The following is an 11,314-nucleotide window of genomic DNA, read 5'->3' as shown; positions in this document are numbered from 1 at the left end:
GTCGCTTGGGGGCCTCCCTCGGTCACCCCTCCAGGTATGCGTCCCCCCCTCTATTGAGCAGGCAGTGCTCAGGGCCCAGCCAGGGGTGTCTGCAGCATTAGAGTTACCTGCACCTACAGTGCTGCCCCGTGTCCAGTGTCTGGGCACCTGGATGAGGACCCCGACTTCTGGGATAGGGACCCTGGGGTGGGCGTCTCACCTGTTGAGTTTCACTCCCACCAGTTGAGAGCCGGCGTGGACAGGACCGAGGTCGCTGGCTCCGGGGCCGGAGGGTGGTCAGCATGTGGGCTGCAGGGGTCCAGGCTGCCCCCACCCCAGGAGTCTCGGGAAGCCTACACCAGGCTTGGGGTTGGTGCCCTGGAGCTGCAGAACCCAGGAGGCTCCTTGGACAAAAGCACAGGGAGGGGTCCCAGCAGAGGCCCGGACCCTGGGCCTTTTCCGTCCCTCGACCACACCTGCTCACAGCCGGCATCTCTGCTGGAGCTGCCGCACCTGGTGGCCCCATCTCATTTATTCTCTTTATTTATTTCTACTTTGTTCCACAAAGGATTTGAGGCAATGTTTGGCAAAGAACGTGATGACAGATGGAGGAGATAAAAGTACTATATTCACTGGGTGTTCCCTTTTTAAAATAAGCAGGAGCGTTTTGTTGCTATTTTTAAATAGACCAGAACGTCCACTGGAGATGCAGCCGGTGGTATCACTTCAGGTGGTGGAAACCACCTGGATCGCAGCCTCGGAAAAGGTGTACACGGAGCTCCCCTCGATGTTGGCAGGCGCAGGGCGAGTCTGCAGCCCCAGGGGCCAGGTTCCACGATTGCGGCTGCAAGTTACACCGCCCTCCGCTTGCCCACGCCCGGCGACCCCACAGGAAAGAACCAAGAGTGACTTTTCCTGAGGATTTACTGGGAGGTCAGCGTGTGTCACATTGTCCTAGACCGTAAAGTCGGAGAGTGACAGTCTTCTCTACAAAAGAAAGACCCTCGAGCCCCTCAGGTTGAAACAACTGTTGCAGAAGTGGGTGGGCTGATGTTTATATCAGCGTTTTAGTGGACGTTCACTTTCGCATATTTGAGTAGCTCGCTGACCTTCACCTCGATTCACTGCTTTACAGCTCCGACTGTTTACAGACCCGTCCACGAGCCCCGCCTGTACAGACGTGCAGCTCACAGAGGAGACACCATCGCCGGAATCACAAGAGTGCGTTTTATTTCAGATGCTCCGTCGGGAACAGCATCATTCGGAAGTTTACAAACTCAGCGTCACTTATTTTTGTAATGAGGGCGTCTTCGCCATTTGGTCGTGATCTTTTAATTATTTGATTCCGTATAAACCCGCGGCTGTTGATTCAGTGTTCCTTGTTTTATTCTCCTGTGTGTACAAATAACTCTAAAATGATTCATTAGACAAAAATTACTAACTATATTTTGTGGTATTCTCTCCTTTGAGAGAATTATTATTCAGCTGGACATAACTTCAAGGTGGGAAATAAAATGTGTTGCTCATCACACATCTCGTCCTTGCCTCTTCGAGGGCTGCACAAAGGGGGCAGAATTTCCCGTCAGGAAGCAGCCGTGGGGCCAGGAGCTGCGTGCGGCGAGATTCGGTCAGAGGCCTGCGGGGAGAGCCCCTTGGGCGGGCTTGGGGCAAAGCCAGTGGCCTCCCAGGACGCGTAGGTGCCCGGTGGGCGGGAGCAGAGCTCCCCGGGGAGACGCGGGGCCGCCCCGCGGACAGGAGGTGGGGGCACGGGAGGCAGGGCCCCAGCACGGGCACCCCCGGCGCCCGCTGCCCCCAGGACGTCCAGGGAAGCCGCCGTGCCTGGAGCAGGGCCTGCAGCTCAGCATCCGGGGAGGCGAGCGCGTTGGCCTCCGGGAAGGGCAGGGAGGCCGCCAGGGAGGCCGCCGGCGGGTGAGCCACGCCCCCCAGAGCAAGCGCCGCTCGTGGGGGCGGGGCTGGGGGGGGTCCAGGCTCCTCTCCTCCCGACACGCTCCTTGGCACACGGAGACCCAGGAGATGAGGCCACCGTGTCCCCCTCCTTCTGCCCAGGAAGGACTTCTCAGAAGAGCAGACGGGATGATCCCGAGCCCACAGCAGTGTTTTTCCTTGACTGCGAGGACTGGCCTGGCTCAGGTGGGCGCCACTGGATACTGGTTTGTGGATCCACCTTCGACCTGTGAAAGCATTGGGCATTTTCCCTAAAAGAACTAAGAGCCTAAGGAAATCGCCTTTTCTTATGTTGACAAAAAACCTATTCAGTTATTGAGCTAAGAAAGAAATGGAAAATTCTGTGTGAGCCAACCCAGGGGAGTCTCAGAAAGTTCTAAAGACTGTGTCTTCCGTTCGAGGTCAAAGCACAGTTAGGTTCGTTTTTGAGATAAAGGGTTAGAGTCGAATGACATATTGACGGTTCACACAGTCCAGGTCTGCACGTCCAAAGTGAGTAGTGGGTCATTGTGGCCCCCTCACACAATCAAGAGGGAAGGTTCTCTCCTAGGAGGTCTGGTCAATGCAGATGCACAGCACAGACTAAAGAGGAGGGAGGAGGCCCAAATGGGCAAAGAAAAACGTTATGTTTAAAGTTTTCTTGTCTTGCCATAAAATATGAATTCTATTATATTTCATCACTTCTTACAACACTCTGACAGCGGACGTGCCCCCTGTTTCCCTGGACACCAGCCGGGTCCTACAGTCAGTTCAGTTTGGACACACCATCCACCCCACAGATACAGGCTCAGCCCCAATTGCAGTGGTGGGTCCCCAGGTCACCCCCACTTCTATCTGATGTGGCTATAAATCGGGGTTCCCACAACCCCTCCTCGGGTTTGATAATTTGCTATAACTGCTCCCAGCACTCAGAGAAACACATCCCTACTGCTACCAGCTTATTACAAAGCTTACAGATGAACAGCCAGATGAAGAGGTCTGTAGAGTGAGGTCCCGACAGGTCCTGAGTACGGGTGCTTCTGTCCCTATGGGGCGGGGGTGCGCCACCCTCCGGCACCCCGATGAGTCCACCAACCCAGACGCTCACTACACCCTGTGTCTAGGGTTTTTATGGAGAGTCCCTTACCAGGCAGGGCTGATTAAATCACTGGCCATTGGTGATTAACTCAACCTCCAGCCTCCCCGCCTCCCGGCCTCCCCGAGGTCGGGGCTGAGGCTAAAGGTTCCAACGCTCTGATGAAAGAAATGTTCACATACTAGGTGTGGGGCGGTCATTCTGGCTTATCCATGAGTTAACATGAATTTTATACAACTAAAGTAGCCTGTTTGTGGCCTATCAAACATACATTGTACGTTTGCTTTAATTATTAGAGAACAGGGCACATCGACCAGAAGTCAAGAATGTCCACGTTAAAAATAAAGATTAAATGCCTCCCTTTCTGGGACGCCAGTGCTGGTCCTCCTTGGATGGTGAGAGTCCCTTCCCAGGTGCCAAGGCCACACTGACTTGATGTGCACGTGCTGGTCTGTTGTTGGGGGTTTTTTCCAGCCGTGAAGGAATGTATCCCTGACTTGTTTGATGTTCTCTGTCCGGACAAGACACAAAACTGTGCTGGCAACGCTGCTTCTCCGGAGCAGGTCCTCAGAGTAAACCGCGAGGCTGCCTTCCGGGCCACAGTCCTCAGTGTGGCTCGCGTGAAACTCTCTTCTGTTCCTATTACAGATTGTGTGTTGGTTATTTCGACACCGCTAACCACGGGGTTGGTCTCCCCGGCAATCAGCCCTCACCTCCAGAGTTGCCGCCTTGAGGTCCAAAGGGGCTTGTCACGAACGAGAAGAGCCAAGTCCGAGGGTTGTGGGCACAGAGCCCGGGGCCTGGACCAAATACGCGCGTGGCGCTTATCGCATGTTGCAGGCCATGTGGGGTCGTGCTGACAGGCAAGGACCTGCCCTGGGGACTGCTCCACGGCAAGTCGTGTTTTAACCCCAAACCTGAAGGGGGTGTGGACCCGCCAGGAACCCACAGCCAGAGGAGAATTTTAAATCTTTCAGAAACAAGGCTGAAGAAATCAGCCAACAAATGTTCCCAAGCTCGCCCCGTGGGTGGATGACAGTCAGTAATGAAATAAGCAAGTCCTGATGCCTGTGGGCGCTGGCGGCTGCAGCAGCGGCGACAGTAGAGAATTACAGGCACTTTTCTTGTTCTCGTCTTTATGTTTCACTGTTTCCTAAGTTAATCTAAATGCACCTGAGACACTTTTATTCCTGTTTCCAAGCGTCGGGGGACAGGGGAGGAGCTGCCTCGCTCGAGTCCTGGGGACCTGGCCCCAGTCCCCACATGTCCCGGCCGCGTTTGCCCGTCCCCGAGTCGCGAGGCCGAGGTCACCGGGTGGAGGGCTCCAGCCGGCTGGGCACAGACTCGCTCAGTTCTGGGAGTGACGGCCGGCGTCACCGGGGCCACCAGAGGGCACTGCGGGCCCGGGAACCCGGCGCCGGGATCTGCGCCTGCCCGGGGTGTGCAGACCCGGCCCGGGAGCACGGGGGGTGGGCGCGTGGCTCAGCTGCTCATCACGCCTAGGCACCCACCGTGTGCCAGGCGGGCGGCGGGGCCCCCAGCCTTCCCGCACCAGGGCCCGGGCCCGACCCTCCCCTCGGGACCAGGACCGGCTCCCGCCTGGGCAGGGTCCTCCCCTGGGTGGCCGCGGGGCGGGGGGCGCGGGCGCGGGCGGGGTGGGGCCGTGCGCACAGGGAGGCGGAGCCGGGGGCGTCCACGGGCGTCTCGGCCGTGTCCACCCCAAAGGGAGCGTCGCGGCACCCGCCCCTCCACAGGTAGCACAGAGTTACTGCTCCCCTTTCAATCACTGTGGATTCGATTCTTGTCCTTAATCGTCACGTAGATGAACCGTGCAGGATAAACTCGGGTGGGGTCCTCTTACCGAGCACCATGTGCTCAACTGCAGGTTTTAACTAAGGCACATGGGATGCAGCTTACCTAGCAACGTGTATTCCTGGTCTTAGAGGTGGTAGAAAGGGCAGGACGAGTGAGGTTGGGTTGAGGATTCAAGAAACGCTCCAAGGTTATGCGGAACGAGAGCCTATTAAAAAGTGTGTGTGTGTGTGTGCGCGCGCGGTGTGTGCACACGTGTGTGGGTGTAGGTTGCGTGTGTACATGTATGTGCACTGCACTGTGTGTGCACACGTGGGTATGTGCATGTGTGGTGTGTGTATGTGTGTACATGTGTGCACTGTGTGTGCGGTGTGCGCACGTGTGCATGTGCGCGCGTGTGTACATGCATGTGCACTGCACTGTGTGCACACGTGTGTATGTGCGTGTGTGGTGTGTGTGTACATGTGCACTGTGTGGGGGGTGTGCACACGTATGTAGGTGTATGTGTGCATATGTACATGTGTGTGCATGCGTACGTGCTGTTCTATTCCCTACACAGGTTAGAAAGTCTGGAAGGAGATGTGCACAAAAGTATAACCCGTCGGAGCCCCTGGAAAGCAGGAGTAAGACAGCGTTGTAGAAAACGTAGGACCAGAGCCCACAAAGGGCTGGGGTCTGGGCGTCGGCAGGTATTGGAGGAAGGAAGGTGGTCTCAGAGCTACCAGAAGCTTTAGGCAGAGGCATCGCTCCCCTTGGACCAGGAGTCTGTGCTCCCCAGTAGGGCCGCCCCCCCACCAAATCCCCAAGCGGCACGCCAGCCTCACAGCAAAATGAACAACCAAGCGTCTTCTAGCCCAGAAAACCTGTCCAGAAAGGCGGAAGGCAAAGAAAACAGTTCTCCCCTCCAACGAGCTCTGGGCAGAATGTACGCCTCCCGGTAACCCACTGAGCTCTGGGAAGCAGACCCCAGACGGCACCCTCGACGCACGGCAGGAGAAGTGAAACTCCTGTCTTCTCCACAAGAGGAAGTGGCATCTTGCAAACCTGCTCCTGGCTGATGTTCCCCAGAGGGGACTGTCCTCCACATTCACACTTCAGAGACCGGCCGCAGCCCAAGAAAGCCATCGCGGATGCAAACCTGCGGCTTTAGACTTTTACAACACATCGAAGAGGGAAGGGGTGCACCCTCTTTGCACTAGGGAAATTTTATCTTATTTATTTTGTATTTAAAAAATGTATTTTATGGAAGCATAGTTGATTTACAATGTTGTATTAATTTCTGTTGTGCAGCAAAGTGATTCATTTATATATATATTCTTTTTCATATTCTTTCCCATAATGGTTTATCCCAGGATATTGAATATAGTTCCTTGTGCTATACAGTAGGACCATATTGTTTATCCATCCTATATATACTAGTTTGCATCTGCTAATCCCAAACTCCCAGTCCATCCCTCCCCCACAGGGAAATTTTTAAATTAAAATTTATGGTTTAGATTTGCATTTACCCTTACAGTAATCACAGTGTCTTGAATGAAACTGGGTGAGTAATGCACTGCACACAGAGGTCGCTCAGGAGTCTGCTCATGTTTGAATATAATCAAACATGACACCATTCTGGCTCTGGCTTCCAGTATTTATCTTAAAGTTAATGTGGTAAAGATCAGGCTCCTAGGGTAGGTTGTTGACATGCATCTTTGTATATTCAGAACATTTCCCACGGCCTGGAGATCCTACACCTCACCACTTCCTGACCTGGGAAGCCCTGAGGCCTCTCACCCTGAGACCCGGTTGCAGAGGAGAATGGAACCTGCTTTGCTTCTAAGGCGGAGGTGCTTTGACTCTGGGCAACAGAAGCTGTGCTCAGACTGTCAGAAACAAAGGACGTGGTTGTTCTTCCTGGGAGAACAGCCTCGAGAAAAATTCTCAAGGGAAAAAGATCTCCCTACTTCTTGCTCAAAGGAAACCGGGTCACAGTTTCATATAATTTCGGGACAGGGTTGCCAGCTGGAATGCGGTCACATCTGAAGTGCAGACACGCGTGAACACTTACACGTAAGTGTAAGCATGCCCCACACCGGGTGCCCCGAGTGCGTAGTTTATTTGCTAAATCTGTCGGCCCTGTTTCAGGTGTAAGTGAAGTGGGTTCTCTGGATGTATCACTTTCGGAACATTTTCTCTTTATATTATTGCTCTTAAATCCCTAAGTTGAGAGTGTTGTTATTTTTCAAGACTAGAAATATTTTTGAACCTGACCATATTTGGAGGCGGGGCTTTTAAAGAGGTGATTGAGGTCAGATGAGGTCACTAGGGTGGCCCTAATCCCACATGACCGGTGTCCTAATAAGAAGAGGAGATCAGGACACAGACACGCACAGGGGATGACCACGTGGGGACACAGGAGGAGATGGCCGAGTTTGGCCCAGACATAGAAGAATCTGTCGCCACTGTGGCCTTGGGCCTCCAGCCTCCAGGACGGGGAGAAATAAACTTCTGTTGTTTCAGCCACCAGTTGGTGCTGGGAAGTGGGGCTTCTGTTACAGAGGAAGGGGGCACCCGCCGGGGAGGGGGCACCTGCAGAGGCTGGCATCCCCCAGTCCCTCTGCCCGTCTGCCTGTCAGTCCCCCTCAGGACAGGCTCCCAGCTCCCCCCGGGGGCGTCCTGCACATGCTGCCTCTCCCGTGTCGCAACGTCTCCTAGGAAACCTTGTTGTGGGGACGTCCCTGGCCGTCCAGTGGTTAGGACTTGGCGCCCTCACGGTGAGGGCCCGGGTTTGATCCCCGGTCGGGGCACAGGATCCCACAAGCCACGCGGCGCGGCCGAAAAAACAAAAACAGAAACCCTACTGGGGTCACTATACACGCCCGGTGGCTTCACAACCCTTTTTCTTCAAGAGGCTCATTTCATGGTATTATAAAAATATATCTTGTTTACAGGTTATGCTCTCATAAAACTGTCTCCTGAAGCAGACCAGAAGCTTCCTCCGACCCCAGAGCCTGCAAAGCGCCTGACATTTGAAATCGGTATTCAAAGAGTGGGGAGGCCAGACAAACAGCAGGCGTGTGAGGACAAGCGGGCCTCAGACCCGCCCTGTGCTCTGGAACCACGCCCTCCCCTCGGGGTAATCACGGTAATCACCCCGCCCGGAGCAGGAAGACTTTGGACCTGCCATCTCCCTAAACCTGTTTTCTTCTTCAAAGGACAGGGATGTGACTTCCTGCAGGGCACATGGGGCCCCCGGGGGTGGGGGGTTGTCTCAGCACTGACTGAGCAACACCAGCACCAGCTGAGCCCCTGAGGTTTTCTCCCTGAGTTCTTCTGTGCACTAGGTGACACAGCCCGGCCAGGGTCACCCACCTAAGGGGCGAGCCTCTAGGACCCGAGTTCCCACCCCTGCAGCCATGGGGATGGTGGCTTTCCCCTGAAAAGAGGCCCACATAGGGTGATCATGTGGCCTGGTGTTCCTGCGACGGTCTGGTGCCAGCTGTGGTCCCTGCCTGGACCTCACCCAAAGGGATAAGAAAAGGGCAGGAGGGATGGAAGGGACGTGATGATGAAACCGCCCTGAGACCCAGGCCTCCTGCACTTGCTGCCGGCCGGCATGGGAGACGTGGGCATCTGGCGGGGTCACTGGAAATCTCAAGACCTCCCCATGTGGGTCATTTCTATGCCCCGCCCCCAGGTCCTTAATTGTGTACCCTGCACGTGGCCCTGCTTGCTTTCCGGGAAGGGTAGGAGCCGTGTAGGAGTGGATGGCCTTGTGAGGACCCTCTGAGCACATTAATCCTGCTGTGCCCGTGGCGGCCCCAGACCAGGGGCCCAGGCAGCGCACAGCGGGCGGACGGGACAGGACATCTCTCCTTTACCGTTTAAAACTAATTATCATGGAAATATTCACACAGGTATAAAAATCCCCCCAGGTACTCAATACCCCTCTTCAGTGATTCTGCCTTTTTTCCCCATCTACCGTGTCCTTTTTCCCCTTTGCTGGAGTATATTTAAAGCCAACTCCAGACTTCATATCCTTTTACGCATAATTACTCTTCTTTAGCCAAATAAAAAACAAACCGGGCTTAGTACTTTACTGGAAAGGGTGTGAGCAGCGCTGCTGCAGTTCGGACCATCCATCCGACTTCCACGTGGGGAGGCCGCAGTGCCCGGAGGCTGGCCCACCCTGACCCTCAGTGGCCACCAGGTTCGGATGTTGTCACCACGGTCCTTTCATTACTCTCAGGTCTTCACGGTGATAGATGACGTTGCCTGGACTTTCCATTAGTCTTGGGGGGGACCGGCACCCCCAGAACTTAAGAGCTCTGATGGCGTGTCTTACTTCAAATGGCAGCCGCCCTTACAATCAGGCGACGAGAAAAGGGAGTCCCTGCAGGAAGAGGGGCGTCTGACGGGTGGTGAGTGGACGCTGGGCTGGGGGGGGCAGCCTCCCCACAGGAGCCAGGGCCCCTGGGCGCGTAGTTCTCACACAGGGCCTGAAGCTTCAGTGCTGCAAAGCAGGTTCCTCAAGCAGCCTGACGGTGGGCAGCGGGACACCAGGAGCTGGCTGCGCCCCAGCCCGGGCATGCCCTCGCCCTGAGGGGCCGTGCTCAATTTGGTTCCCTTCCTCCGGATGTGACCTGCCTGTGTGGACAGTCACAGGCTTTGGGGGAAGGGCATCTGGCCGGTGACAGTGCCCGGGATGCTCAGGGCCCCGGGCGACTGGAGGTGGATGGAGGGGCACCGAGCACACAGGGGTCCGGCTGCCTCTTGCTCCCAGGTGGGGGCCTTGGGCAGACGCTGCGAGGCGGGGCCAGCAGCCCTCAAACCGCCCTCTGGCTGTGGACCCTCCCGGCCGCCTCGGACGCGGGTGCTTCCTCCCTGTATCGCTCCTTCCACTCTTCCTGGAGGGCGGCCCCCTCTTATCTAACGCTCGCCCTCGTGTCATGTGGCCCCAAATGCCCTCGGTCGGGGGTTCTGCTATCACACTCAAGTCCAAGTGCCCGTATCCGTGGTCTGTGTTTCCTGTTGGGGCCAGGACCAGGGGGCTGTGAGGCCACAGTGGGAGACGGAGGCTGGAAAGCGCCTGAGAAGGGCAGGAGTTAGGAGAGGAGGCCGAGGGGGAGCAAGAAGTGCCCGCCAGGCCCGCCGGGCCAGGGGAGCCGCTGGGCCGGGCCAGGGGAGCTGCTGGGCTGGGCCACTTTGGGGCATGAGAGGAGTGGGGGTAGCCGTACCGGACGTGCTCTCGGAGGCAGGGAGTAGGAAATGTGGTTTGGGCCCCAAAGAAAGGCCAGAACGGGTGGGGGATTCAGGAAGTCACTTGCCGCAACTGGGAGCAGCCCTGTCCGGGGTGGCAGAGGGGGATGCCAGGGTAAGGGGCGGGGCAGAGACAGGAGGGCGGGGCGCCGGGGGCGGGGCAGGGCTGGTTCTTGATGATTTGTAAGACCGGCACCTGTGGGCGCCGCGTGGACCGAGGGGCCCCCCCGCGCTGGTGGGAGGGTAAGTCACCCTGCCTTCGGACTGGAGTCTGCAGAAGGAGGCACCCTGCGGGCGGGAGGGCCAAGGAGGTGGGTCTTGAAAGGGATACTGTGAACTGAGCCGAGGGCTTGGAAAGCCTCCCCAGAACCAGCAAATGGGGGGCATTTGGGGTCATGTTCAGTGGAGCACTAGTTTCCTACAGACTTCCATGGAAATGGACAGACAGACATCCCTAGCTTAGGGACAGGTATGTTCCCCAAATTACTTCCCAGGCTCCTTGCTTAGCCCTCAGATGGAATGTTCTGGAAAAACCAGTGTTAAGGGCAAGGCTGGTTCACGACAGCCCAGGTAGATTTGCAGTGGATGCTGGCAATCCCCTTTCCACCACGCCCAGCCACGGCTTATAGGCACTTGTCATGAGAAAGTACATCTAGATCCCCAGTAAGACACTGTCTCCAAAGGTGCCGGGCCCTGGTGGAGTGAGCACTGCACAGCCAGGTGGCCACGTGACGTCTGCAGAGATGCTGTCTTTTCTGATTTGCCTGATCTGCCTACGGTCTGAACCCACTTCTTAAAAAGGACCCTTGGCACGTGGAGGGCTGAGGCTAAAAAAGTGCCGTAAATATTAAATTTAAAGAATCTTAAATCCCCTTTTACCTCACCACATTTCCAAGGCAAAATTCAAAGTGACAGTTTGGGCAAATGCTCGATGGCCTCCCAAATACGAAAAGTGGTTTAGACATGGTTTTCACACCACGATATTGAAATGTGGGGACAGTGCAATGGTGAACAGGGACCGAGAAAGATGCTGTCCTAAACCAGGGCTGTCCTGCAGTATCAAGGGGAACAGTGGACACACAACATGGTAACCACGGTGCTCACATCTGCTGGTGTTTCCCTCAAACTAAAAGGCACGCAAGGCTGGGATCGCATTTCTGTTCAATCGCGGGCGACGCACAGAGGTGACTCATGCTGCCAAGATGTGCACAGAAGTGGGGAGAGGCAGTGGGAGGAGGG

This window comes from Mesoplodon bidens (genome assembly GCF_964165515.1).
Source record: "Mesoplodon bidens genome assembly, chromosome: 17".
Classification (NCBI taxonomy): Eukaryota; Metazoa; Chordata; class Mammalia; order Artiodactyla; family Ziphiidae; genus Mesoplodon; species Mesoplodon bidens.
This window is presented reverse-complemented; position numbering follows the sequence as displayed.